Source organism: Myodes glareolus, chromosome 8 (assembly GCF_982192425.1).
Source record: "Myodes glareolus chromosome 8, mMyoGla1.1, whole genome shotgun sequence".
NCBI lineage: Eukaryota > Metazoa > Chordata > Mammalia > Rodentia > Cricetidae > Myodes > Myodes glareolus.
In genome coordinates, this window is record NC_142033.1 from 67,466,392 (window position 1) to 67,474,587 (window position 8,196).

Here is an 8,196-nt window from a genome sequence, read left to right on the forward strand (position 1 = left end):
ATTTTGCTTTTTAAAAATCATTTGTCTAATATTGGCCTAAGGTCAAGGAGTTCTGGAGATTAATAATAAGAATGACCGCCACTGGAGGCCACACTTCATAAGACACCTAGATGCATTGGAGTGTCAGATGAATGAGACCTATTTTTTTTTTTTTAGCACAAGCATGTACCTTGTATTCCACATGTAGTTGCACCCTTCTGATCAGACCAGACAACTCTGGGTGGCATAACCATGGATAATAGATTCAGATCCACTGTTTCCGATGTCTTGTTTCCTGTAGAAATCTGACAGATGGGCTGGAGTTTATCTCTCACAGCCATCCTTTAATGTGTGGATGTTACTCCCCAAATAACAGACGCCGATGCAGGCAAGAGTCTGCTGAGTAACTGGAGAGAATAGCACAGAGACTTGAAAGCAGCTCTGCCTGTCGGAATCCTCCAGGTAAGCCCTCTCAAAGCAGAGTCAAGGGCACAGGAAAAAGATGGAGAGAGAACCCACTTCTTGGATGGGACAAGCTGCCTCAGGAAGCAGTGAGCAGCTTGTGCCTCTGACTGTACAGCAGACACCAGCTCCAAGGATTAGTGTAGTAATGAGGAGTGGTAGGCTGCTTCCTACCGCCTGGCTCCCGGCTAGCTTTACCCAAAATAATTATATGGAAACTGTATTCATTTAAACACTGCCTGGCCCATTATATCTAGCCTCTTCTTGGCTAACTCTCACATCTTAATTAACTCATTTCTTATAATCTGTATATCACCACGTGACTGTGGCTTACCGGGATGAGTCTAACCTATGTCCGTCTCGGAGAGGAGAGCCATGGTGTCTGCTTGACTCTGCTTTCTTTCTCCCAGCATTCTGTTCAGTCTACTCTGCCTTTCTAAGCTGCTGTCCTATCAAAAGGCCAAGGCAGTTTCTTTATTTGACCAATGAAAGTAACATATAGACAAAAGGCCCTCCTACTCCATTTCCCCTTTTCCTGTTTAAACAAAAAAGAAAGGCTTTCACTTTAACATAGTAAAATTACATATAACAGAACAGTTATCAAGAAAGAATTACAGTTGCAATATTTAGATCTATTTTATCTTTTATTATAATGATGGAAAACTATAACTATAAGTGTCTATTTATTCTTCAACTCCATCAAAGACTCCAGAAGGATATAATATTACTTAAGTAAGTAAAGTAACAAGTAAACAAGAAGTAAGCAACTTCCAAAACTCTAGAAATGACAGAGACATCTTGCTGTCTGGACAGTCACCCAAAGTTCTTTTGTACTATTGGGGCACCCATCTTCGGCCTTCAGGTCCATAGTATCCAGCAGACATTTCCATGAAGCAGGAAATTTTAAAGACAGTTCAGTCACTTTCTTCTGTATCCTGCAGAATGTCTCACAGACTCTTTCATGTATCAGGAATTCCAAAAGACCATCTCACCTTTAGGCAAGTTCAGCAGTCCTCTTTCTGTGGATTCTTCATGTTCAGTTTATACAACAGTCCAAGCAAGAGTAGTTTCTTGCCCAAATGGCTAACCAACTCCATAAGGAGCCTCTTCGATGTCCATCTTCCTCAGGAAGTAGACTGGCGCTGCCAGGACAAGATGTGTCTCATTGTCATGAGAAGCCCTAAGTTATTAAAACATTAAATGTCATATTATGTAGTCTTTGAAAGATATGAAGAATGCCTATCTGAAATATATCTATGCACATCTAGAAAATCTAACATGACTACAAACTTGACTATTATAGATGATTATCTATTAACCTATATTTCTTAATTATTCACTACATTTTTAAATGAACTGTACGATCACAATACCTTAATCAATATCAGAAATACATATACATAAAACAAAATTGACCTTAAAATCCATACCAATGAAAATTACTCATATCTATATTATATCCCCCTTTAAATGTAAAAGAACATTTATAAACAATATCTGGGAATATGGACGTAGTTATTTCTCTCCAAACTTCTTCCTGCTGTATAGGGGTGCTGTTAATCAGATCTTTTATGGTATATCCTGTGTGCCAGGTTCATCTCAGTCGGTAGTTGAGTGAAGTAATTTCTTGAGGGTATTCACAGCAACCTTTCAGGAGGGCATGGTCTATCATACCATATTGGGATAGAAGCAATCCACAGGGTCTCATCCTCTGTGAAAACAAAAGAAGACCCTCTTTTCCAAAGCATCATATCCTTAGACCCAAATTTGGAAGTCATGATACCTTTAGAACATACATGTTGGATCAGGTTTGCAGCCCACACAATGAAATGTCTCTCTGTATTTAGCTCCCTCACAGTCAAAAAATTCAAGGAAAACAAACGTCTGGGCCCAGAAATGCTCCATAGCCAGAGATTGCACTGGCGGAAGGGCCCAGGAAGCTGTGTTTTAACATGGCGCAGCTTTTTTTCTGCCACTATTGCTGAATCAGAAAAATTTCAGCACCCCGCCAGCAAACAGCAAAAAGCTGTGTTAAACTCTCTTTTTTTCTGCATTTAAAATTAAGCTCTCTCAGGTTTTTAAGTGGACTTAATTGGCCATGTCGTGCCACCAATCTATAGTAATGAGGAGCAGCGGACCGCTTCCCACCATCTGGCTCCCGGCTAGCTTTACCCAAAATAATTACACAGAAACTGTATTCATTTGAACACTGCCTGGCCCATTATATCTAGCCTCTTCTTGGCTAACTCTCACATCTTAATTAACCCATTTCTAATAATGTGTATTGCCACTTGGCTGTGGCTTACCGGCATGAGTCTAACCAGCATCCATCTTGGAGAAGAGAGTCATGGCATCTGCCTGACTCTGCTTCTTTCTCTCAGCATTCTGTTCTGTCTACTCCACCTATCTAAGCTGCTGTCCTATCAAAAGGCCAAGGCAGTTTCTTTATTTGACCAATGAAAGCAACACAGAGAAAGAAGACCCTCCTACACCAGATTAGACTGGAGATGACCGAGCAAATGGACCATTTGAAGGGCAGTGGGTAGAATGCTAAAGACAGGTAGAGTGGCGGAGCACCTGCAAGTACCTTGCAGGAAGCTGTTATTAGTGCCGCACTTAAAGTCACAAAGGAAGAGAGCTTCTACAGGTTGATCAGGGAGTTTTGTAGAGCCTCCCGCTAGCCAAACTGAACTGGCTCACAGAGTACCCTGAGTACCATGATAATCCCCACTGGGTAAGACCCTCTCAGGTGCACAGCAGGACAGAGCAACCTGGAACTTCTGCTAATGGAGGCTGACAGTTCTGGCCCCTGCCTCGGTGCCACCATCTTATGTGGGTTCATCCTCCAAGGCTATATCTATACTCTGAAAAGGAAGGTAGAGGAGAAAGAAGGGTGCTGTAAGTATCAGAAGGAAAATATCTTCCCAGAGCGATGGCTGAGTCCCCCTAGATCTCACTAACCAGAGCTGCCTGCTGTGGGGAGGCCAAGGATAGAGACCTGGTGTTTGAACAGAACCAACAAAGCCAATACATAGCCAACCAATATGGCTCCAGACTGAAGTGTGAGCAAGAAATTAGCCCCGATTTTACCAGCCCATGAGCATGCTTGCCAGCACAGCAGAACCTGTTCTGTGTTGACATACAGAATGGAAAAAAGCAGAACATATCTCAGGGGTGTTTATCAGTGTCCACAGCAGTAGTGTCAGCTTTGATTGCTGAAAATGAGAACCAGAATGATCCACACCTCACAGGGCTGTGCAGGGTCTACTGGAGATGCTGCAGGTAAAGCCCTAACTCGGCCTGACTCCCAAGCTTCAGACTTCACTGTTGTTGCTGGACATGGGAAAGGTGCTGGCAAGAATGGACAGTGTCAACATGAGAGCGTGGTAGATGAAGGACATAGAATAAGTACCAGCCAGTGCAGGGTAAAGAGTGAGCAGGCTAGTGGAGGGAGCCTGAGTGAAGTCCAGGGGTGTTCCTGGATCTGCTGCCCCTTCTCATGCAGCATCTACTCCATCTTACCAGGAAGTGATGCTAATTCTAGCTGAAGTCTGCAAAGCTCAGGTCTACTGTCATTGCGATGAAGCCAGTTTTTGTTGCTTGCATTAAATGACTGCAAACATGCATCTCTGGCCTGGAGCAAAGCTGTCTATTTGCTGTTTCAGCTCCAGTTCAATTGGTCCAAATGCATCTCCCATGCTAGGTAACCTGTTCTTACTGGAATCCCAGTCAGGGCCAATTTTTATGCTCTTGTGATATAACATCTTAAACCTGTGATTGTGACTTTTGATTGACAACTTGACCAGATTAAGTAATGCCAGGGATCATGAGGAACACTTGAGTGTGTCTGTGAGGGCTTTCTCAAGAAGACCCACTGGGGGTGAAGAGTAGCCCTGAATGTAGATGGCACTAGATCCCCAAATAAATACATAAAGAGGCAGGAAATAAATGATGCTGGCATCCTCCTTTTTCTGCTCCCTGATCACTGAGTGGTTCCCAGTCCCACATCCTGTAGCCATGAACTCCATCATACCTTACCCACTGTGATAAAATGTGTGTTCTTTTCTTTTTTAAAAGAGTGTTAAGATTTATTTATTTTATTTCATGTGTATAAGTGTTTTTGCATGCACACGTGTATTTGCGCTGTGTATGCCTGGTGCTCAGAGAAGTTAGAAGAGGGCATTGGATCTCCTGGAACAGGAGGTATGGGTCATTGTGAGCCATCATGTGGGTGCTGAGAACCAAACTCTCTGCAAGAGCAGCAAGTGCTCTTAACCTCTGAGCCTCCTCTCCGGCCTCTTTAAACTGTGAACCAGAGTACATTCTTCCCTGAAGTTGCTTCGGCCGGGTGTTTTGTCACAGACATCGGAAAGTAACTGACCTACCTTCTCTACGTGATTCTCATCCACTTCAGTGTGTAAATCTCAGCTTTGGCTTTGAGCACATGTCTCTGTTTGCAGCAAGCCTTGCAGCTCTCAGCCCCTTCTGAACTGCTTCGTGAGAGCAGCTCCCCAAGTCGCCGCACTACTGATATTGTGGCCGACGATTCCTTATGATGGGCTCAGACCTGGTCCCTGCAGGATGTTTAGAATCCTCTCCCCACCCCAGCCTCGGACCACCAGATGCCCACATCTCTCCTTGGCTTAGGTATTAAACCGGAACTATATCTCTCATTGGATTGAAGAAGGGTTCCTTTTATTTCTGAAAAACCAAGGGTGCTGTAAGGAAGAAGAGTATCCTGAGCCTAACAGGTTAAAAGAATTAGAAGCAGGACTTTGTCATTTCATTTGCTCATTTGGCATTTGCTTGGGCTGGAAACGTTAAGGAATTCTTAGGGCCTAAGCAAGATGGCTTAACACTGGTACAGCTAAGCATCCCAACATCCAAGGCCTGAACAAGGTCTCTAACACTAGAGGGCACCACCACCTGCTGATGCCCCTGCTATTTATAAGAAGCCACAAAAGCTGCCAAAGCCTAGACTCCTCGCCCACCTCCTCACCGCCCTCCTCCGCCACAAGTCCCCTCCCCCCCCCCCCCCCCGCCGTGTCTATCTGGGGAAAGAAAAGGACTCCAGGCAACTGAGGAGAGCAGCAACAGATTATTATACTCCAGTTGGTAAAGTGTGTCAATAAGCCTCAGCTTACCCTGTCAGGAAGGTGTCTGTCCTCATTAGGTCTCCGTTGCTATAATAAAACATGGATCACAAGCAGCTTGGCCAGGAAATGGCTTATTTGGCCTACAGAGCATCCCCCAGGAAGTCAAAAAAGGAGCTCAGGGCAGGGACCTGGAGGCAGGCACTGGAGCAGAGGCCATGGAGGAACACCGTCTACTGGCTTACTCCTGACTTGTTCAGCATGCTTTCTTATAGCACCCAGGACCAGCAGCCCAGGGATGGCACCACCCGCAGTGAGAACAGAACCTAAGAGCAAAGGAAAGGTAAGTTCTCTTCCTTCCTCTCCTCTCTCTTCTCCTTTCTTCTCTCCTCTTCTCTCTTCCCCTTCTCTCCTCTTCTATCTCTGCCTCCCTGCCTCTCGGCTCCCTCCTCTTCTCAGAGCTAGGACATTCATCTCAGACATGGGAGGTCTTGGTTCCCCAGCCTTGGGACTTCAGAATTTATCCTGGTCACACCTCTTCCCTGGCCCATGCCTTCAGCACCAGACTATTGGATTTAAAGCTAAGATTGCTTTGTACCATTAAATTTCCTGTGTCTCCAGGATCTGCAGCCTTCTTGGCGTCTGTAATCACAGAACCTACACCCTCTGTCTCAGCCAGTGTTCTATTGCTGTGAAGAGACACCATGGCCGCAGCAACTCCTATAAAAGAAAGCATTTAATTGAAGCTTGATTATAGTTTCAGAAGTTTAGTCCATTTTCAACATGGTGGGAAGCCTGGTGACCGGCAGGTGGACATGGTGCTGGAGAAGTAACTGAGAGTTCTGCGTCCGGTTCTGTAGGCAGCAGGAAAAGAGCCACTAGATATGGATTGAGCTTTAGAAACCCCAAAGTCTACCCCTGGGACACACTTTCTCCAACAAGGCCACACCTACTCCAATAAGACCACACCTCCTAATCCCTCTCAAGTAATGTCAACATGTAGAAAAATATTGCGGCCAAAACCCTTATGTCTTAAGCTATCCATCTTTCCACCAATTTCTAATGAAAGCCTGGGCTCAAAGGACCACCTCAGTCTGGGTCTCCAAGGTTGTTGCTCCCAAGAACCTGGATATCTAACTGATTTGCTATCAAACTTGGTAATAGATGAGAAAATGAAGTGACTAACTGGATTCTCAGCCACCTTTAATTCCGAGGAGTCCATATATTTACTCTGAAAATATTTGAATATCTGTGAGATCACTGAGTCTGTCTCAGCTTTGGGAGAGCATGGCTCTATACTGGGAGCTTTGGGGTTTTGTTCTCAAAAATCTGAAGAGTGAGATTCATTCTACAGAGGGAGAGAGAACAGCTCCTAGGAAATGGAGCCTCGTTTAGCTTTTATGAGGATTATGGCAGAAATGCATGAGGCATGGAGAGGAGTGAGCTGGTCAGTCCTTCGGCCCAGTCCAGGGGTGTCCAGGTGCCTCTTCTTGGTTTCTGTCACACCGACCTGTAGCTCCCAGGGAAAGGTGTTCATGTCGGAGATAACAAGAAACCAGATCCTTCTTCTGTCCCTGGCCTCCAGCAACGACCTTCTCAGCTACTGCCTTGGTGTCCTATCTCCTGTCCTCATCAAAGCAACTGCCTTCTCTAACAGAAATTAGCCACGCTCTCCTGGGAAACCAGATCCTAGGAAAGCTGTTGAATGAATAGGAAATAATTATTGCTGTGTGAATCCCAAGCAAAAGTGAAACACAAAATCCACTTACACACACACACACACACACACACAAAGGAGCCAGGTGATGGTGACACATGTCTAATCCCAGCACTCAGGAGGCAGAGGCAGATGGATCTCTGTGAGGTGAGGCCAGCCTGATCCACAGAGTAAGTTCCAGAACAGCTAGGGCTACACAGGGAAACCTTGTCTCAAAAGACAAAACACACACACACAATTGGAAAGACAAAAAAAGACATATTTATTTGCTGCTTGGGATCATGTATAACATGTCCATGCACACGTGTGCACATGTGCTTCTATGGCCAGAAAGTCTTCCAGGTTGGATGCAAAACCATTCCCATTTCTCCTCATGCGTGTCTTCCTTGAGGATCTGGCAATGTGGGCAGTGCATCTATTGTGGAGGAATTGCATCCTCTGCTCTAGGATCCCTCCTGGGAAGTGTGACATTGCACCTTCTGATCCTCAGGAATCTGAGTTTAAGTGGTCCAGATAACACAGTTAAGCGTGTTTGCTTAACTTACAAATGCTGAACTCAACTCCTGCTCCAAGGTCAAAGGCTCATCCTATGTGCATCGGGCGGGTGCTTCACCTGACTTTGGGGATACACTCAACCCTGAGGGCAGGACAGACATGGCTTGTGGTTTCACTGAAGTGAGGAGGAGGGTTTAAGAAAGGAATTCTACAACATCAGTGGGGTATGTGCTGTGTTGGAGGGAGCCACAGAAACCCCAAAAGGGAGACCTGAGATCCACCCTGGGATGGGGATAGGAAGCGGGGAAACAGCCCAGCTTTTGGGGTTTGGTGCAGTCCTGGCTGTGTACAGAGGCCGCTGCACAGCCAGCTCCATCGCCACCGACTCTTACATTAGCCTTGATGCTGTACTCGCCTTCCCTCCCGTGCCTCTTCCAGTTTCTGAGATCC